The sequence below is a fragment of the Lepisma saccharinum genome, chromosome 27 (assembly GCF_977018435.1).
Source record: "Lepisma saccharinum chromosome 27, izLepSacc3.1, whole genome shotgun sequence".
Lineage (NCBI taxonomy): Eukaryota > Metazoa > Arthropoda > Insecta > Zygentoma > Lepismatidae > Lepisma > Lepisma saccharinum.
The window spans coordinates 26,138,040-26,155,519 of NC_139255.1; positions in this window are offsets into that span (position 1 = coordinate 26,138,040).

A 17,480-nucleotide genomic window follows, 5' to 3' on the forward strand; every position below is an offset into this window, starting at 1 on the left:
AGTTTTGCATCAGGACGGAAAATGACAAAATATATATGAAGCACAAAGTTTATTGACAATGACAATGGGAATACAAAAGAAAAGATGAAGAACAAGACATGTTGAATGAAAAGGGAACAAAAAACGTACAATTTTCTCAGAAATGTTTTTAAAACTAAAATGGCGCAATTCATGATGGAGGCGAAAAAACAAAGAACTGTCACAAGAAGACTGTTCGTCATAGCGGATCCATTACAAACATTGCCTACCACTTGGTGTGTCCTCCCCTGGCAAGAAGGTCTTGAACACACTGTGGCATACTGAGGATGAGACGTTCAAGGTAATCTTGCGGTAAGTGATCCCATTCGTCCTGTGCCGCAAGAAGAACTTCACGAAGATTGGTGGGAGCCACAGGACGGTTTGCAATGGCATTTTTTAGCATTCTCCATGCATGTTCGATGCAATTCATGTCGGGACTTTGCGCTGGCCAGAGCATGCGACGGATATTCGCCGCCTGCACCACCTGTGTGCGGTGTGGACGGTCATTGTCATCCACCAAGACAAATTCGTCACCAATTTCCTGATGAAATGGTTCGACAGTCGTCTGGAGAATGTCCCTGACATGACGAACAGCTGTTTGAGTCCCTCTAATTGGAATTAGGGGCGTTCGACGTCCGAGCATGATCCCTGCCCACACCATGATTCCTTCTCCTTGGTATGGATGGACCTCCTGGACACCACGAAGCCCCTCTTGCAGTCCAGGGCCTCGCCACACCCGTCCTTTTCGTGAATCTGGCCTTAGATAGAGCCTACATTCATCGGTGAAGAGCACATGAGCCCAATGATCGGGTCCCCAATTTCGATGTGCACGAGCCCAATGCACACAGTCGCGCCGATGTCGTGGCAATAGGTACTGGCACCGGAGAAGTCTTCTGGAACGTAAACCACTTCCTCGGAGTCTGTTACAGACAGTTTGGTTTGGCACACGCACAGCAGAGGCTGCCTGGAGACCATGAGTGATGTCCCTTGGTATTCTGTCGCCGAGCTGAGACTCGTACATAGCGGTCTTGTGCTGGTGTTGTGACCCGTGGCCGACCTCTCCGTTGACGATCTGCTACTGTTCCTGTGTCTGTATACTGCCTCCAGGTCCTACAGACATCGCTTTGCGCCACTCCAACAGCCCTAACTACAGCCCATTGTGACATGCAAGTCTGCAGTAACATGATGATCCTGACCGGATCAAACTGCACAATTGTACCCCTAGGCATACCTTGCACACGGCTGCACTCGCTCGCCCTCGATAACTTGACACAAGGAACACCTAACCAACCTTCGCCGACTACCGTGGTGCTACGCTCGATCACACGCATGCACTTGGCGACTCCGGTAGTCGTCTGTGGTGATCGGTATTGCACGTCGACCGCGTTACTTCGCACAATGAGCTCTGCTTCATCGGTTCTTGTCCGCTTCGGCATGTTGCGGATGATATTTTCATCACTTCTCGGGTGATGCAAAACTTTTTTGACTGTGTTTATGTGATCTTGTAAATACTTATTCATCACATTTTTCACAGGACGTATTCTGGCTTAATAATCAACTTTAAAAACCGCTTCTGCTTCCAACATGGAGACACATTCCTGCTCTCTTTTGCTTCTAGCTTTTCTTTCAGTAGCAGTTCACATTTCGATGTTATTGAAATAAATATCTACTTGGTGCTAAACTGTCCCTCGTAACCTTAACGTCTACGTTTCAATGCAATAAGTCATTAGGTTAAGCGCGAGAATTAAAGAAAAGGAACAAGGAAGCTGCCACCTTTGACATTGGCCTGGAGTGACTAAAGGTAAACATGGGAAACGTTGCTTGCATGTTAATAATAATTAAGGTGTGAAGTGAAGTAAAACATAAACATTCTTTGATACAGTCGAACACATCTATCTTATTCTGTCACATTTTACTCACATGGATAAAGTAGCACTCGAAGACACATTAAACATTTCTAAACTCACGCTTAAAGTTGACAATCCTAGAAAATTCGAAACGGAGGAATTTCCATTCTGTATGACAACGGAGATATTGCTTGAACAGAAAACATAGCAACGGTAATTTATAACAGTTGGTTACGTCATTATGGATCATTGTTAATAACTAAATAAATATCAGTCCCAAAAACATTGTTGCATGCATTTTTGACATATGTTAGCCTCCGGGACGGAGTGGTTCTCTGCGAAGCTAGATATATCAGGTTCAAACCCTGACCAAGGATATATAACTGTTTCTGCCTCATTCATCCTCATCGTCGCGAATAATTCAATTAAATAAAAGCGACGTAAAATCACCAAAGTAGACAGTTTTAGTTATGGTATTGTATTTGATCAATCACGACATTGAGGGCCAAGGGTGCCATCAGGTGAGAGCCAGAAGGGCACTCCCACCCTCCCCCCGGAGACATCTTGAAAAAGTTTATGTAATTCGAATGGTGACATTTTGATAACTTTTGCGCATTTTGCCATTAATGTTCTTCAGCATCACATTCTCTGTATCTAGCTTTATGTATGAAACAACATTAGGGAGGTCCCGGAGTCGATACCCATTAGAAGCACATTGCCCAGTGGTTCGGATCACACTTGTAGGTGCAGTCCCGATTAGCCTATCTGTGAATAAATTGGATTTAACATTGTATTAAACAACAACATTAGCATAACTGTTCTAAAGAGTAATGGTCTTAAACTGTCCTCTTCTATTACACTGTCTATTTCTTTCACGTAATGTAATTCATCTCCTGTGCTACCTCATTCCATAGCACTTCAATTTTGTCCTTATTAAGGAAAAGGATTCGCGCATGTCCAGAGCGTTTTGTCGCATCGTGCTCCTCCGAAACCAAATTCCCAGAACCTTCACAGTTTTGTCGCAATGCGACTCGAGATGACTCGATGTGGCTCTAGTCAATTGTATCGTCCGGCTCATCAGAGCCCCATGTTAAACGTTCCCTCGAGTTGGTTTGCAACAAAATGACTCATCGTGACTCGTCACTGCGTATTCGGTGTGCGGCTGGCCTCAGTTAGCAATAATTTCTACACGAGGCATTCGTGCTTCCTTGCAGAACCGTTTGGTATAGTTGCTAGTTGGCAGCTTAGCTGTAACCCTGAGGAATCTTGGTTGTGGCCACACGTGAATTCTTACGAACCAAATTCATAAGAATTTATATTAAGAAATAATAAGTTATTATTTTAATTATATTGACCATGAAATTGAATGAAAGATGTGTAAGAACAAGGATTAGCATAAAGAGTTAATAATGCGGGGCAACAAGTAGGGGCAACAGGCCCCCCTTGCCCCCCCCTAATCGCCACCACTGCGTGTCTTATATATATAAAAAAAAACTGTTGAAAACATTTTTCTGTATTTGTAAATCTTTTATATACTGTTCACAGTTAATATGATAATGAAGGATCTTGTCATCTCATGCCAGTGGTGGCGAGTAGAGGGTGTGGGGGTACTTGCCCCCAACGTTTCGCCACTTTCCCCCCGCACTATGCTAAACGTTATCTACCAAGGGAATGTGAATTGTACCTGCCGCCAGTTTTGGCACTTCGCCCCTTCTTAGCATTGGTCCCAATCGTCGCCACTGTCTGATGGTGATGAGATAAAATATTTTAGTGAATATTATAATTAAGGAATATATCATTTCTTGATGATAATAAAAAGTTGGTGAACGTTTTGAAATTTGAAACCTTTAAATTGCATTACCTTCTCTGCAGTTTGGACGGAAGGGATGGCACACCGCGGTGGGTCTGCGAACTCTTTCCCTGAAGTAAAGTCTAAAATCAACATGGTTTATATTGAAGTGTTCTGCAGAGTCAACAGCCACTGTGAATTTTCTTCAAGAACACACAGACGGTCAGTTTACCTCTCGAGCGATCATTCCAGAGGTTGCCATAAGGTTTATTACTACCTTACCTCCAGATTCAATCGATATATGTAAACAACAAATATTTACTGTATCGTCTCTATTGTATCGAAAAGGAATCCTTTAAGAGAGTCATATCATCCCTGAAACAACTTTCAGGCCTTTTGTAAATAGTGATCTCCTCTTGTTATTACCGAAAATAAATATTTGTGTGGTTACGTCTATATTATTCACCAATCAGAGTTAAATTACTTTAGGAACTTTCAATTTCCAAACTCCGTAACATAATTGTTTTACTTCTTATAAGAAAAAATAAAGCATAGCTACTCGGCAAAAATGTTATTATCAAGAACAAGCAAAGAAATGCATCGTGTAGATCATAGTACCATCAACTATTTTATAGATGGACACATTATCTAAAATATGCATTGTAGTTCGAAAGTTATTCGCTTTAGATGATGAAATGATGCTACGTGAAATTTTGACATGGCGAATTTTAAGGTTCTTAACAGAGATCATCATCGGAATAACTCCAAATGTTTTATTCCCTTGTTGAGTTAAGTTATTGTTTTAAGTCCACTTTATGCACAGATAGGCTAATCAAACCACTGTGAAACATGCCTCTACCGGGGCTCGAACACGAATCCCAAAGGCGACGACGATACCACTATGCCATTGGAAGGTACGAAATGCTCTACTGTATTTTGAATTGACAGTACATTGTGCTAAAAAAGCTAAAACCATAGGGTAACCACAATATTTTGAACTAAAAATGGGACATCCTAAGGAGATCAGTTTACCACCCCTCCTCATTTTTCGTGAAAAATCCGTTAGGCCTAATCATAAAATTATTGTTATTGTTGTTAGTTTGCATGGATCACACAAATTTATACATCATAAACAATACATTAAATATGATCTTCCATTGTCAAATTATTATAATCTCGGTATGACTTTCATATCATTTCTCGTACTTTCTGATCAACCTTTATGATGGAGTTGGGTAATGCCAGAAGTATTTATCAGAAGAACCAATCTTATTGAGAGAAGCTTTATCCTTCATCAGCCATTAATAAATCTCCTCGAAAACTTACCCCACATGTCAGACACACAATGTTTGTTGCAATTCCGTAAAGAAACTGCATGCTTATTTAATGCTCTACAAATAACATTTTTTTTAGCATGAAATGTCTCTCAAATGTAGACTTGGTTTCCAAGATAACTCCTAGATTTTTATAAAACGGGACAAATAATGGCTTCTTAATAACATGAACGGAACGACAGGGACACTCCTCTGAAATGGGATAGTCCTGGTCAAAGAGGAACATGGTCACCCTATTAAACCTCTCGTGGTATTTGCTGAAGGCGACTCTTTGCAAGGGATGCTCACTCTTCAAAACTTTCAAGACGAAACCAATATCAAAACCGCCTTGTACAAATGGAGACGCTAGCAACACCAAGTGCTTCGAGATGAGCAGAGACAGACAGATCTCTGTCATAGGGCATTAAGCCAATACGTATATTAATAAATGAAATATTGTACGGCTTAATTGTAACCCTATTAAGATAATAAATGTTGATAGTAGTAATAATAATAAGAATATTGAGGAGAGATATAAATATAGTACTGTATGCTATTTGAAAATTTTACCTTAAACCGTGCAATTTTTTCAAACTATGCATAAATCTAACTGATTACTTACAGGTAAGTCATATACAGGATTTTGCTTATAGTACAAAGTCAAACCATTAGTGGCAGCTGTGAGCTACATAGAGATTGCATATTTTTAGGATCAGATTATTCTTTTTGAGGAATCGGTGAGAAGGAAGGACGCGTCAAGCAGGTAAAAGTATATTAGTACGCTGTAATAATTTGTGGGGTGATACATTGTATACTAGCTTGTACACTCACCTCACTTTGTTCTGCAACAAATCGCTTATCTATACAGCATTTTTGAAGAAGGTGCAGTTCGACCGATATTATTCGATTGTTTTCAAGTAGAATTTTTAAATTGCATTGTGAAATTAGTTTTTATTGGTTGTCAGTGAAAAGAAATAACACTATTTTTTTAATTTAAATATTTCAGAAATTCACATTACTTTTCTTGAATAGTTCCTATTTTGAATCTGTTCTTTGTGAACTTAGCCTATAAGTCACATAGGTTAGGCTATATGCAGTGACAGCTCCGTAATGAATGCAATTATCATGTATCTAGCAAGAAATGTGATTTTTTTTTTAAAAAAAAAGTTACGTCGGTTTTCAGCCATTTTATCTAATCGTAACGATGAGAATGATTGATGATTAGATTAAACAGGTTAATGAAGTCTAGCAATAAACAGCCATTCTCTAGGCAATGTCAATGGCGAGACGTAAAGTTGATAACTTACAAACTCTATCACCGATACGACAGTGGAATCGTTTGTCAGATGTTTTGAAGAGTAGATATGGAATAATTTGTAATTGCAAAGTTCGTATTTTATGTTTATTATTACGTTTTATGCACAGATAAGATAATTTGGACATTACGGTTTAATGATATGAGACCAGAATCCGGAAACCCTTGATTACAAGATCAAATTACATCTACGCCTTCGAGGAGGCGCGATGTTTCAATTATACACATCAATCATTGAAAACGATTGCCAGTTATGAAATTTGTGCCCTTATATCCTTCATTCTTCATCATAATTACCTCATAAGTACCTCTCAGAGGCAGCAGAATTGTTGAGACGCAACAAGCATACCATGTAATGATAATCTCGAATGTAGAATACTACTGTGACTACACAACTAGTCTATTAGGAGTAGTTGCAAGAAATGTGTTAACCAATCTATCAGGATGATTCATAAGTTTCTTGACATTTTAATCAAAAAGTACTTTATTGACAAAATTGGCAGTACTGCTGATAAGTATTCTAGAATAGAAGAGAAACTCAACACTTTTCAATGTGATGGCCCTCTAAGTCTAGTCACAGCACGCACATCTCTTGCGTAGACTGGAACACATGCTCCAACATAGCTGGCGTGATCTCTTCTGCTGAGGCAGATATTCCTTGTGTCAGTTGCTCTATGGTGTTGAAATTTACATAATACACCCTAGACTTAACGAAACCCCAGACGAGAGACTTCTAGGGGAGTCACGTCTTAGAGCGAGCCGCGCACAGTCTTGGTGAGCCACGGCCGATCCACCTATCGGTTAAGGTGCCAGCGAGATAGTCCCGAACGATTCTGCCGAAATGGGATGGTGCATCATCTTGCTGGAAAACAACACTATATTTTATCCCATCCTGAGCGCCATTCAATAGAGATAAAAATAAATTGTAAAGATACTTTTATAATCACCCTGTATCTGAATCATCAGGTCTTCAAGAAAATCCGCTCCAAGGAGAGGGACTTCACATTGGATACAAAAACAGGAAAGGTAATCATATTTGGGTCTTTCGCGGTGCGTTTTATCCAATATCCCAGACATTTACGCAGTTACACGCGATTCCAACCGGTTGTCTTTGTTGATGTGTTTTTATTATATTTTAATTTGCCTGGAGCTTTCCGCTTGATTCAGGACTTTCGGTTCCAGGAAGTCTTTTTCCTTTCAACCTTCTCTTTTATACCTTTCCGTTGCGCACTTCTCCTTTCAGCCCTCTTTCGTTTCTTCCCGAACAGCGCCTTTGTTGATCTTTTCTTCTTTCGGCTAGGATTAGGTTCTTCCCCTCGAGACTCTCAGAATAGGTTACCCTTTCTTCTTCCGATCCAAACCAAAACTTCGAACTGAAAACTTTGAGGCGGGAGCAGACCTGGACGTCGACAAGTCGAGGATTCAATTTAACATCCAAGATGAGAGTGTCTTCTGTTGGTTTCCGAAATTGAAACAATGCCCTCTGTAAGGTAATTGTACAGTCTATGTTGGAAAGGGGACGGGGGATGTATGATGTATAGGTATACACTTGCTATTTTTAAATTAGTTTTGGATGCAAGAGGCATGGGTGGAGTTGTTGCCATGCATCATTGTTCTCATCGTTGCTAAGAGTAGCTAAATTCTCATCTTTCTTTACCAAAGACGTCCAACCGCCAACTTTGTATTTGGTTTTATTAGTACACATGTGAGTAGGCGGTGCGTCATATAGTACTTTAACGTATAAGGTTTTTCTAAACTTGACGACTTCCGTGACATAGTGGTTATCAAAGTGCGTTACGAATGCAGGGGTCTCTGGTTCGAATCCTGTCCTGTGTAGGTATGTTCTTCTTGAGTGTCACTTCATCAATTTCATCTCTGTGATTAACCAAAGTGGCAGAAGAACGAAGTAATGTAAATCAAACATATAAACAATGCTTCAAAATGTATAATCCCAATTCAATTGTAACAATATACATGTTGAGTTATTGAAGAGTGTTATCCAGACAGAAAAAACGCATCACTATTATATGAATATCAATTTCTACCAAATATCCTCATCCACATTTGGTAATGGTTCCTGAATTCCACTTTGAATTGTAGGTCTACACCAGTTTTCCTCTTTATAACTCATGATCCAATGTGCAAAACACAAAAGCTGGTATTCTTAAACGTTCTCAAAAAGATTACGTATAGAACCAATACTAATATTTAAATTAAATATGTATATCCATAGATGTTTGGTGATGTATATACAACCGGATAGGCTCATACTGAAAACAAATCTGCATTCTGTTGTATTTTATATTCTGTTGCTTCTTGATTGATTTATTGATTTGCTTTATTTTACTTTGCTTTTTCTGCCACCTTTGGCTAATTTGCGCATATAGGAATGAAATATGATATGATGAAATTGATGAATGGACACTTACAAACATCCATGCCTAGGCCTGGATTCGAACCCTTGACTTCTGGAGTCATAGCGCGGTGTCCTAATCACTCCACTACGGGGGCAGGCTCTGGTGTTTTTGAATTGAAAACAATCTGGTGGAGTATGTTTTTAGTAGATGGTTATTTCGAGTGTCATATTTGTGTGCTTCCTATTGGGATTACTGTGTTCATCAATGCATAAAATCGGAAAAGTAGTATATTGTACATTATAAACATATTTTGCACGTTACCCTATTTTGATACCCGCTAAAGTTGAATAACTTATTTTTGTTACTTAGACGCTTCTAAACGCACAGACAAGAATCTCTCAAATATAATTCCACAGTATATTTACGAATGAAACTAAGTGCGATACAGATGAATTTCGGAATTTGTATTCAGAGTGTGATTTGCAACCCTCAGCAAGAATAATTTGGAGTGACTTTTTATTTTCAGATTTTGCAATAAAAATATTTCTTTGTTTTAAGTTTTGCTCAAAATGAATTACAAATAGGGATTTTTGCCGAATGTTTAAAAAAATACTACAGTAATTATCTACGGTATGGGATATAGAATCGGGTCATAAGTTATATTGAATTGAATTGACGTGATTGTTACGCGATGTTCGGCTGTTGCTAATCTACACACAAAAATCTAAATGCATCATATCTACTGATGAACCAGAATGCATCGATTGATGCACTAAAGTGTGTTTTATGGCTTGTTCAAAGAATCAGATTCACATTTAATGCATTGGGTGAATTTTGTATGACCTGAAAGTAACACCAAAGTGAACTTAGAAACACCAAACTTGGACTCCAAGACAATGCCAATGCAGAGAACCCGAACACTCTACAACCAAGGGTTTCCGAGATAGACCCACTTCCTGTCGCCATTTTGGTTTTCCGAACATAGGTTGTATTGAGACTTTTACTCATATCCAAGCACACATTATAAATTAGCAAACAGATTTTAGCTAAGTGTTATCGCTTAAGCTGTAGACCCACTTTCTGTCGACATTTTGGATTTCCGAGAATAGTTTGTATTGAGACTTTGCTCACATATAGGTGTACCTTATAAGTTGGCAAACAGATTAGTCTTATCGTTTAGGCTGTAGAACCACTTCCTGTCACCATTTTGGATTTCCGAGCATAGGTTGTATTGAGACTTTTACTCATATCCGAGAATATATTATATATCCGCAAACAAATTTCAGCTAAGTCTAACGGTTTCCGAGATAGGCTTATTTTCTGTACCCATTTTCGATTTTCGAGTATAGATTGTATTGAGAAATTTACTCAGATATAGGTGTACATTAAAAATTCAGATTTTGGCTATATCTTACTGCTTAGGTTGTAGACTTTCATCTGTGTAGGTGTAGAGTAGGTGAAATGCTTAGTTTAGGAGCCGCCCTCAGTGTTGCCATCTAACTCCCGAAAAAAATACCAAAATTTTCTCATGCCCAATCTTGAGCTAAACAAACCTAAATCAAGGATCTGGCAACCCTACTTATGACGTAGTTGTGTGTATTGATAGGAGCTGGACACATTCCGTGACCTACTTTCAACCACGTGAATGGACGCAGCGTTACTCGCATTGTTGCCAGCTCGGTGTAGCCTTTTACGATGCATATTTTGAGGGCCGAAAGCTTTTACGATGAATGTTAACCTCACTAGGTGCAATAGAAGAATTAGCCGTCCACTATCGGTATGAGGGGTGTGGACCGAAATCATGTGACTGGGAGGTGTGGCCAGAACTCATGTTATTGGCTGCTGGCAGCTTCGCACCTGATCCCTGACTGGCTGATGACAATCATGTGATCTTGGATGCCACGCCACCTGACTTTTGATTGGCTACTATCGAGCCTGATTGGTTACTGGCCAACTCTGCCTCTGGACCCTGATGGGCTGCTTCTCTCGTGTGCCCCTGATTGGCTGTTGTCAAACCTTGTTTCTGGCTCCATGATTGGTAGCTTATTTTGCGTATTTAGTAAGTAATTGCATATGCTATGGATGGAAACGTGATTACCTCTGTCTCTCTCTCACACATAGCTGTACATAATGTAAATACAGTTTTTGATTTGTAAAAGGGAAAGGGGGCCATCTAACCCTACAGCTAACAATGCTTCTACAAATTGTGACAATGCTCTGTACACCTTGCTATGCTTATGAACTTGTTCGGGTTGAAAAAGCAGCCTGTCATGGAACCATCGAGTCAGGCTGCATCGCCAAGCTCCCACCTGTTGCCGTCCATGTTGTCCAAACTCAACGGACTGTTAATCATTCACCTGAACAGAATTTGGACGAATTACGACGACGACGTTAACAAAACCTTTTACGCCTTCAACAACAACCTAAATTTCTACAAAATTCCGATCAGTGGCAAACTTCAAATAATTATGAATCCGGAGAATGCGGCTGAAATCGAAGTTTCCTTCGGCAAGAATATTTATCGCATGAAGCACGATAAAATGGACTGCGCCACCAGGTACGATGTATCTGCCGACGATTGCCTGTATGTCGAGCTCCTGGGCGATTACGACAAACCCATCCCTCGCTTCGTCGAGATGCGGATCACCTACCCTATAATAAATAAGCATAGTAGCAATGCCTAACGACATCTTCGGCCACATGAAACGTGACGATCACGCGACGAGCTTCTAATGCTCGACGTCAGGGTAAAAAATTTGCGCAGCGACCTGCAGGCCCTGCAGCTCACGCTCAACTCCAGCTTCCAGACCGAGATAGACAACCTACAGTCTCAGTGCATGGTCCCCATACTCAAGATCGATGCCGAACTCAAATCCCTGCTGCAAAGGTACATAGACCTAGCGTCGATCGACAACCTCGGAAACTTGGAGGTAAGTGTTGGCAATTTGGAACACGAACTCAAGGCACGAACCAAGGACGTAGAACAACTGAAACAGCAAATAGAGCATCAAACAAGTAGCATCCAGACCGAGCTGCAATCTATCGTTCAGAGTATAAACTCAGGATGATTACGCCGATTTATGCGAACTGTTTAAATTTTTGGAAATTCCCACGCTGGAAAACATCAAGATGGAACTTCAAAAGGATGCCCTGCACGCAGCCATCGCCGAGGTCTAAGCCAAACTCTACACGCTGGAAAGCTTCATAGACAACCTGCCTTCGTCCGGCGAACTGAACGCCATCGCTCGAAGCGTAGCCAACATCAAACTCCAGCTCGAGACTTACGAGGTTTTCGGGAAAATGCAAGGCACCGTAGCTCACATCGAGGATACCATGGCAACCATGAAAAGCGATCTCTCGAGCGTTCAGAAAGATTTGGAATCGAAATTGCCTGGCATGGCCGAAACTCTGGCCACCGTTCAACTGCAGATCTCCGAGCTGAAAAATCTAAACAACGAAACCGAACTCTTACATTTCCATCACCTGATAGACGACATACAGAACGAGTTGGAAACACTGCAGCGATTGACGCCCACCTAGGATGACATGGCGCAACTTCAAGATGCATGCTTACTGTGGCGGATGCCACCGACCTGGATGGTGTGAAAAAAGCTCTGGAGTCGCGTCAAGGTACGGTGGCCACCATGACCCCGTCCCAGGAACTGAAACCTGTGAAGATGGAAGTGAACCGAATACTCAAATCCGACGACGTCAAAATCATCCAATCCGAAATCGCGCAACTTCGGGACACGGTCGCTGCTTTACCCACCAACCAGAATGTTGCCGACCTCCATGTTGTGTTTGCTGAGATCAGGACCCAAGTTCACAACCTAGCGACCTAAAGTTCCAAATTAAGGATCGTGGAAAGTTTGCAGCAGATCATCGCGAATGTCAAGCTCCAGATTGGCACCATCGAAGCGAACCAGGAATCGGCGTTGGCCAACTTCGGCACCAAGCTTCATTATTTGAAAGAACAATTAAAGCAACTGTAGTTCGACGTGAAGATCACACCCTGTTTCGACGAGGTTGTTCGCACCATCGTGGAGCACCTGGAACCGTTGCTAAGCAGATTTGGAGATTCAGACTCGTGTCGTCGAGATTGTTAGGCTTCAAAGTTTTGCGAAGTTTCAAGGGCATTGGACGTACGAACGCACGATTGTAGCCCGAGGATAACCCTTTTCCGAAATCTTTTCATTCCGACGAAATCACTCACTCAATGTCTGGGCAAGCTATCGCGAACGAGCTGCACAAATCTGCACGGCGCATCTACGAACGCTTGCCGGTGGTTACCAAGGGCATTGACGACCTGTGGCAGGCGGACCTCGTCGAAATGAGCAGCGGTTATTTAAGGAAGTTGCACAAAGTCAACAAGAGTCACAAGTACCTCCTGACCTTCATAGACACGTTTTCCAAATACGCATGGGCTCTGCCGCTGAAAGCCAAAGCCGGTGCATGCGTTTTAGAAGCATTCAAATCTATTTTCGGGCAAGGTGCTAGATTACTACGCTACCTGCAAACGGACAACGGAAAGGAATTTTAGATCTCGATATTCCGACAGTTTGTTCAAAAGTACGGTATCCAGCATTACTCCACCTTCAGCGATCTGAAGGCCATCCTTGTAGAACTCTTCAATCGAACTTCGAAACAGCACATGTGGAAACAATTCACGCTTCAGGGTAACTACAAGAGGGCCGACGTGCTGCAGGAACTCGTGAACGATTACAACAACTTTGTCCACCGTTCGATACGCATGAAACCTGCCGACGTGGGCACGTCCGATGAGGAGCAATTGATCGCCACTGTTTACTGTCCCAAGTACCGATTTACTACCAAGAAACCTAAATACAATACAAAGTAGAAGACCAGGTGAGGATCAGCAAGTTCAAGCTCACGTTCGAGAAGAGGTTAACCAGAAACTGGAGCACTGAGCTTTTCATCGTGGTTCTAGTTATGGCGGGGACGAGGCACAAGTATCTAATAAAAAATGCTTGCAATGACATTTTTTAAAGGGCGATTCTACGAAAAGGAGTTCTCTAAAACAAAACATCTGGACGCGTACCTCATCGAGAAGATCCTGCGCAGGAAAGGAAAGAAGCTGGGTGTCGAGGGAAAAAGCTGGATCGATGCGAACGAGATGATCGTATGATCGGCGCGTGGGACGTGGTAAAGCGACTGCCCGTTTCCTCCTCGGAACGCTCTAGAAGCTGCTCCCCGACAACATTCGCAGCCTCGTCGTTGGTCCTTCGGAATGAGGGCATTTTCCTGCACGCGCCCAACTGACTGGATTGGAAGAACAGGCACCTGTACATTTTCTCCAAAAGTTTGGAGCAACCGAACTATCGCCAGCTAGCAAAACTGTACAAGGGACTGGGCATAGCCACCTTTGCTTCTGAAGTAATGCCACTGGACCGCTGCCTTGAAAATTCGCTAGTGGTCTTAGACAATGTGATCCTGGTGAACAAGAACGAGATTTGCAACTTCTTCACCCAGGGTCGCAACAGAGGCACAGACTGCTTCTACCTTGCTCAGACCTTCTCCAAGATGCCTACGCAGCTGCTTCGGGACAACACCAACCTTGTGTAACTGTTTCGTCAGGATGCCACAATCTCAAGCACGTGCACAACGACTACGTGAGTGGAAATTTGAGCTACAACTAATTTTCAAAATTCTGCGCTTTGTGCTGGAACCGGGATGACTTTGGATTTGTGACGATCGACATGAAGAGGACATCGGACGACGGAAAATACAGAAACAAAATCAACGACTTTACGAATGTTGAAACGGTACATAAAATAACATAACTTCCCAACAATGAAGAAACACATACTCGCAGACGACAACTTGAAGCTGTGCAACTACCTGGAGAAACGGTTCAAGGGGTGGAAATCCGAGAATCGTGGAATTTACGAAGAGAAAAAGCGCCAAGGCCGACCTATGATCGATGCCATCAGCGGACTCGGTAAAAAAATCAATTATATCACTGAGCAAAACAAAGATTTGATCAACGAACTTGTGCCGCTCACTGTTCGAAATTATGCCGTACCCACACCAATATCCAGCATTCGCACTACTCCGTTCGAACTCGCACCGCCACCGAAACGTCACACCCTAGGCAGCACCTCTTCTGACAAGCTAGTCGAGTTCGGTCCACTGGCAAGAGATTACCTAAGCACCGGGAAATTCGATAAGGACGGCAAAAGGACGAGGTGTTCGGATTGTACCCAACCATGGAACTCAACTAGGGTGTAGTTAGGAAAATCGGAAAATCGAAAGTCACGTTCGAGGGTGACGATGTGCAGGTCAATTTGGGCGAGAAGATCAGCTGGGAAAGGTATCCGGGCACATTGGGACTGTGGGAGTTCAACACCAGACCATCATCAATCACATCATTGCATTAGGAAAATCCCAAACTTTCTTCCTAGCCTCCCACGATATATAAATAACATACTGTCACCATGAAGCCAAAGGGTGTCTTCTACCAGGTACCTTACGCGAACCTCAAGTCTATCGGAGTTCTTGAAGGATTGCTCACCAAGAAACAGAGGAAGACGAAATAGTCCTGCCTAGTCAAAGGTCATGGAATGAAATTGCTGCTCAGCACAGATCAGCTAAGGAGGTTCCCCTCAGCTAAGGAGGTTGCAGCGTTCGCGGAAGCAGCAGAAGTCTGGAGGTTTCATATTCAGCATCCCGGCCATTTTGGTCGCAATGGGCGCCATTGGTTGCTGGGCAGGAGGTATGCCGCCATCGCCAAGACTGTTATCGACGAAAACAAAGCCTAGCTGGTAGAGCAGAAACGTCACAACCTGATCATGGAGAAGAAAGGGAGAGACGTGAGCTGGAAGCGAAAAACAAACCTCGAAGCTCTGAAAAAACTTTAAAAAAAGAAGGGCCGATGTCCAACATCGATATTGAATCTCTGATCGAGCCACTGGGAATCAAGCACTTCAGGGGTGTTTTCATGTCCTATTCCCTACCCTCCGTTATTAAGAAAAGAGAGTGCGGTGTGGTCAACCTGGACAGTTACGAAAATCCGGGAACGCACTGTATCTGCTAGCACAAGCAAGCAAATGGCAACGTCTTCGATTTCGATTCTTTCGGCGGTGTGCCACCTACTGGGTTGGTGAAGTACCGCTGTGCTTCCGGTCTCTACTACAAGGACGAACGCATGCAAGGTTTCGACGAACTGAACTGTGGTCATCTCTGTGTTTCTATGCTCGTGTTTTTGTCTCGAATAAATAACCCAACGATCGCGGATTTCCAGAAAGCCTTATGGCACCTGAAGCACGATGGGAGTGTTCCATCTCACCAGTGAGACTTTGGTCTGAAACTTGTGTTGCACGATGAAATCATCTATCCTAAATCCTTCGCCCTTCGTGCATTCTTCAGCATGTACCTCATACCCAACGTGACTCTGCACAACAACACCATCAAGGTCGGCAGCGATAAAAATCAGCGTCAACATTGGCCAGTACAACTTGTCTATCTTACAGGCCCACTTGCCGAGAGGTGTGCCGCTCTCGCAAAACTCCGTGACCCACAGGGTGGAACTGGTGTCTGCTACGGAAACAGTAGACCTGGGTACTGTTGGAGAGCTCCTTGAATTCGAAAACGGCACCAAGCTCGAACCTGGCACCAAGCACATTGACGCCAACATTCCTAAATTTCTAGTCATCGAAACTCTGAACGGGCACGGCAACATGCCGGAAGGAATTATCACTATGTCCTCGGATGGCATCCCGGGCAGCCACAAGCAGTCGGGGATCATGGCAGGGTTCAAACCGAACTCGGAGTTCATGGAGCCAATCATTTACACCTATTTTTCACCGCTATACTTTCCTGTGTGTCGCAATCGCATCGACCATATCGAATTGGCGGTGACCATCGAGAAGGGGGAGGTGGTGGATTTTGCCGGAGCCACGACCACCGCCGTTGTGGAGATCAACGTATAATAAATAACCTTGATGGATCAAATCGAAAGTTACTAGTTGCAGTCCTTCCCTCCCAACCATTGCAAATTTTGCCATTCTCAGCGAACCGAACCGAGAGATCGAGTTCGATGTGGATTTTGGGGATGGATTCATCCACCCTCACAGAGTCGACCTGTTCGTCTAGTTCAATGTGGTCAAGAGAGACAGCGGCGAATCTTTCCCCACCAACACAAACCTGAGACTCGTGGACAACTTAGTGCCGTACCTGTTCTCGCAGGTGGAAGTTAGGAGACATGGCAACTTTATCGATCGAGTCGAGTATCTCGGTATCACCTCGACAGCCGTGGGAACGCTGAAACTATCCAAGGCCGATTCCGCATATTACCAAACAGGGGGATTCGAAACGGGCGCGAAGATCAAAACCCAAAGCCACACGTTATTGTTTCCCATTCCCCTGCTGCCCGGTTTCTTCTCCTACTACGCAGACATTATATGAAAGGGCGGTTTGCGAGTCACCTTTCGCAGAGCTGCGAACGATACGACGCGCTGATGTGTTACAGCACCTTGGGTCCGGACGGGACCACCCCAATTCCAAACACATTACCAGACACTGCCAAGTGCCTTGTAAGGTCCATGGAGCTGCACATGTCTGTGGTGGAATACGAATCCAACTACGCCCTCAAGTACAAAGCCGACATCCTGAAGAATCCCCAAGTGGCCATCCAGTTTTACGGTTCCCAGTGCTTGCAAAAACCTGCTTCCGGCAATTATTTCGAATTCGACGTTACCACGCAGTTCAACAGCATTCGGTACGACATGCCAGACTTCGCGGTTGTGCTCTTCCAGACAGGGAAGGACAACAACCAGGAGAAATATTCCGGCCAGTTCGACAACTGCAAGATCAAGAACATCT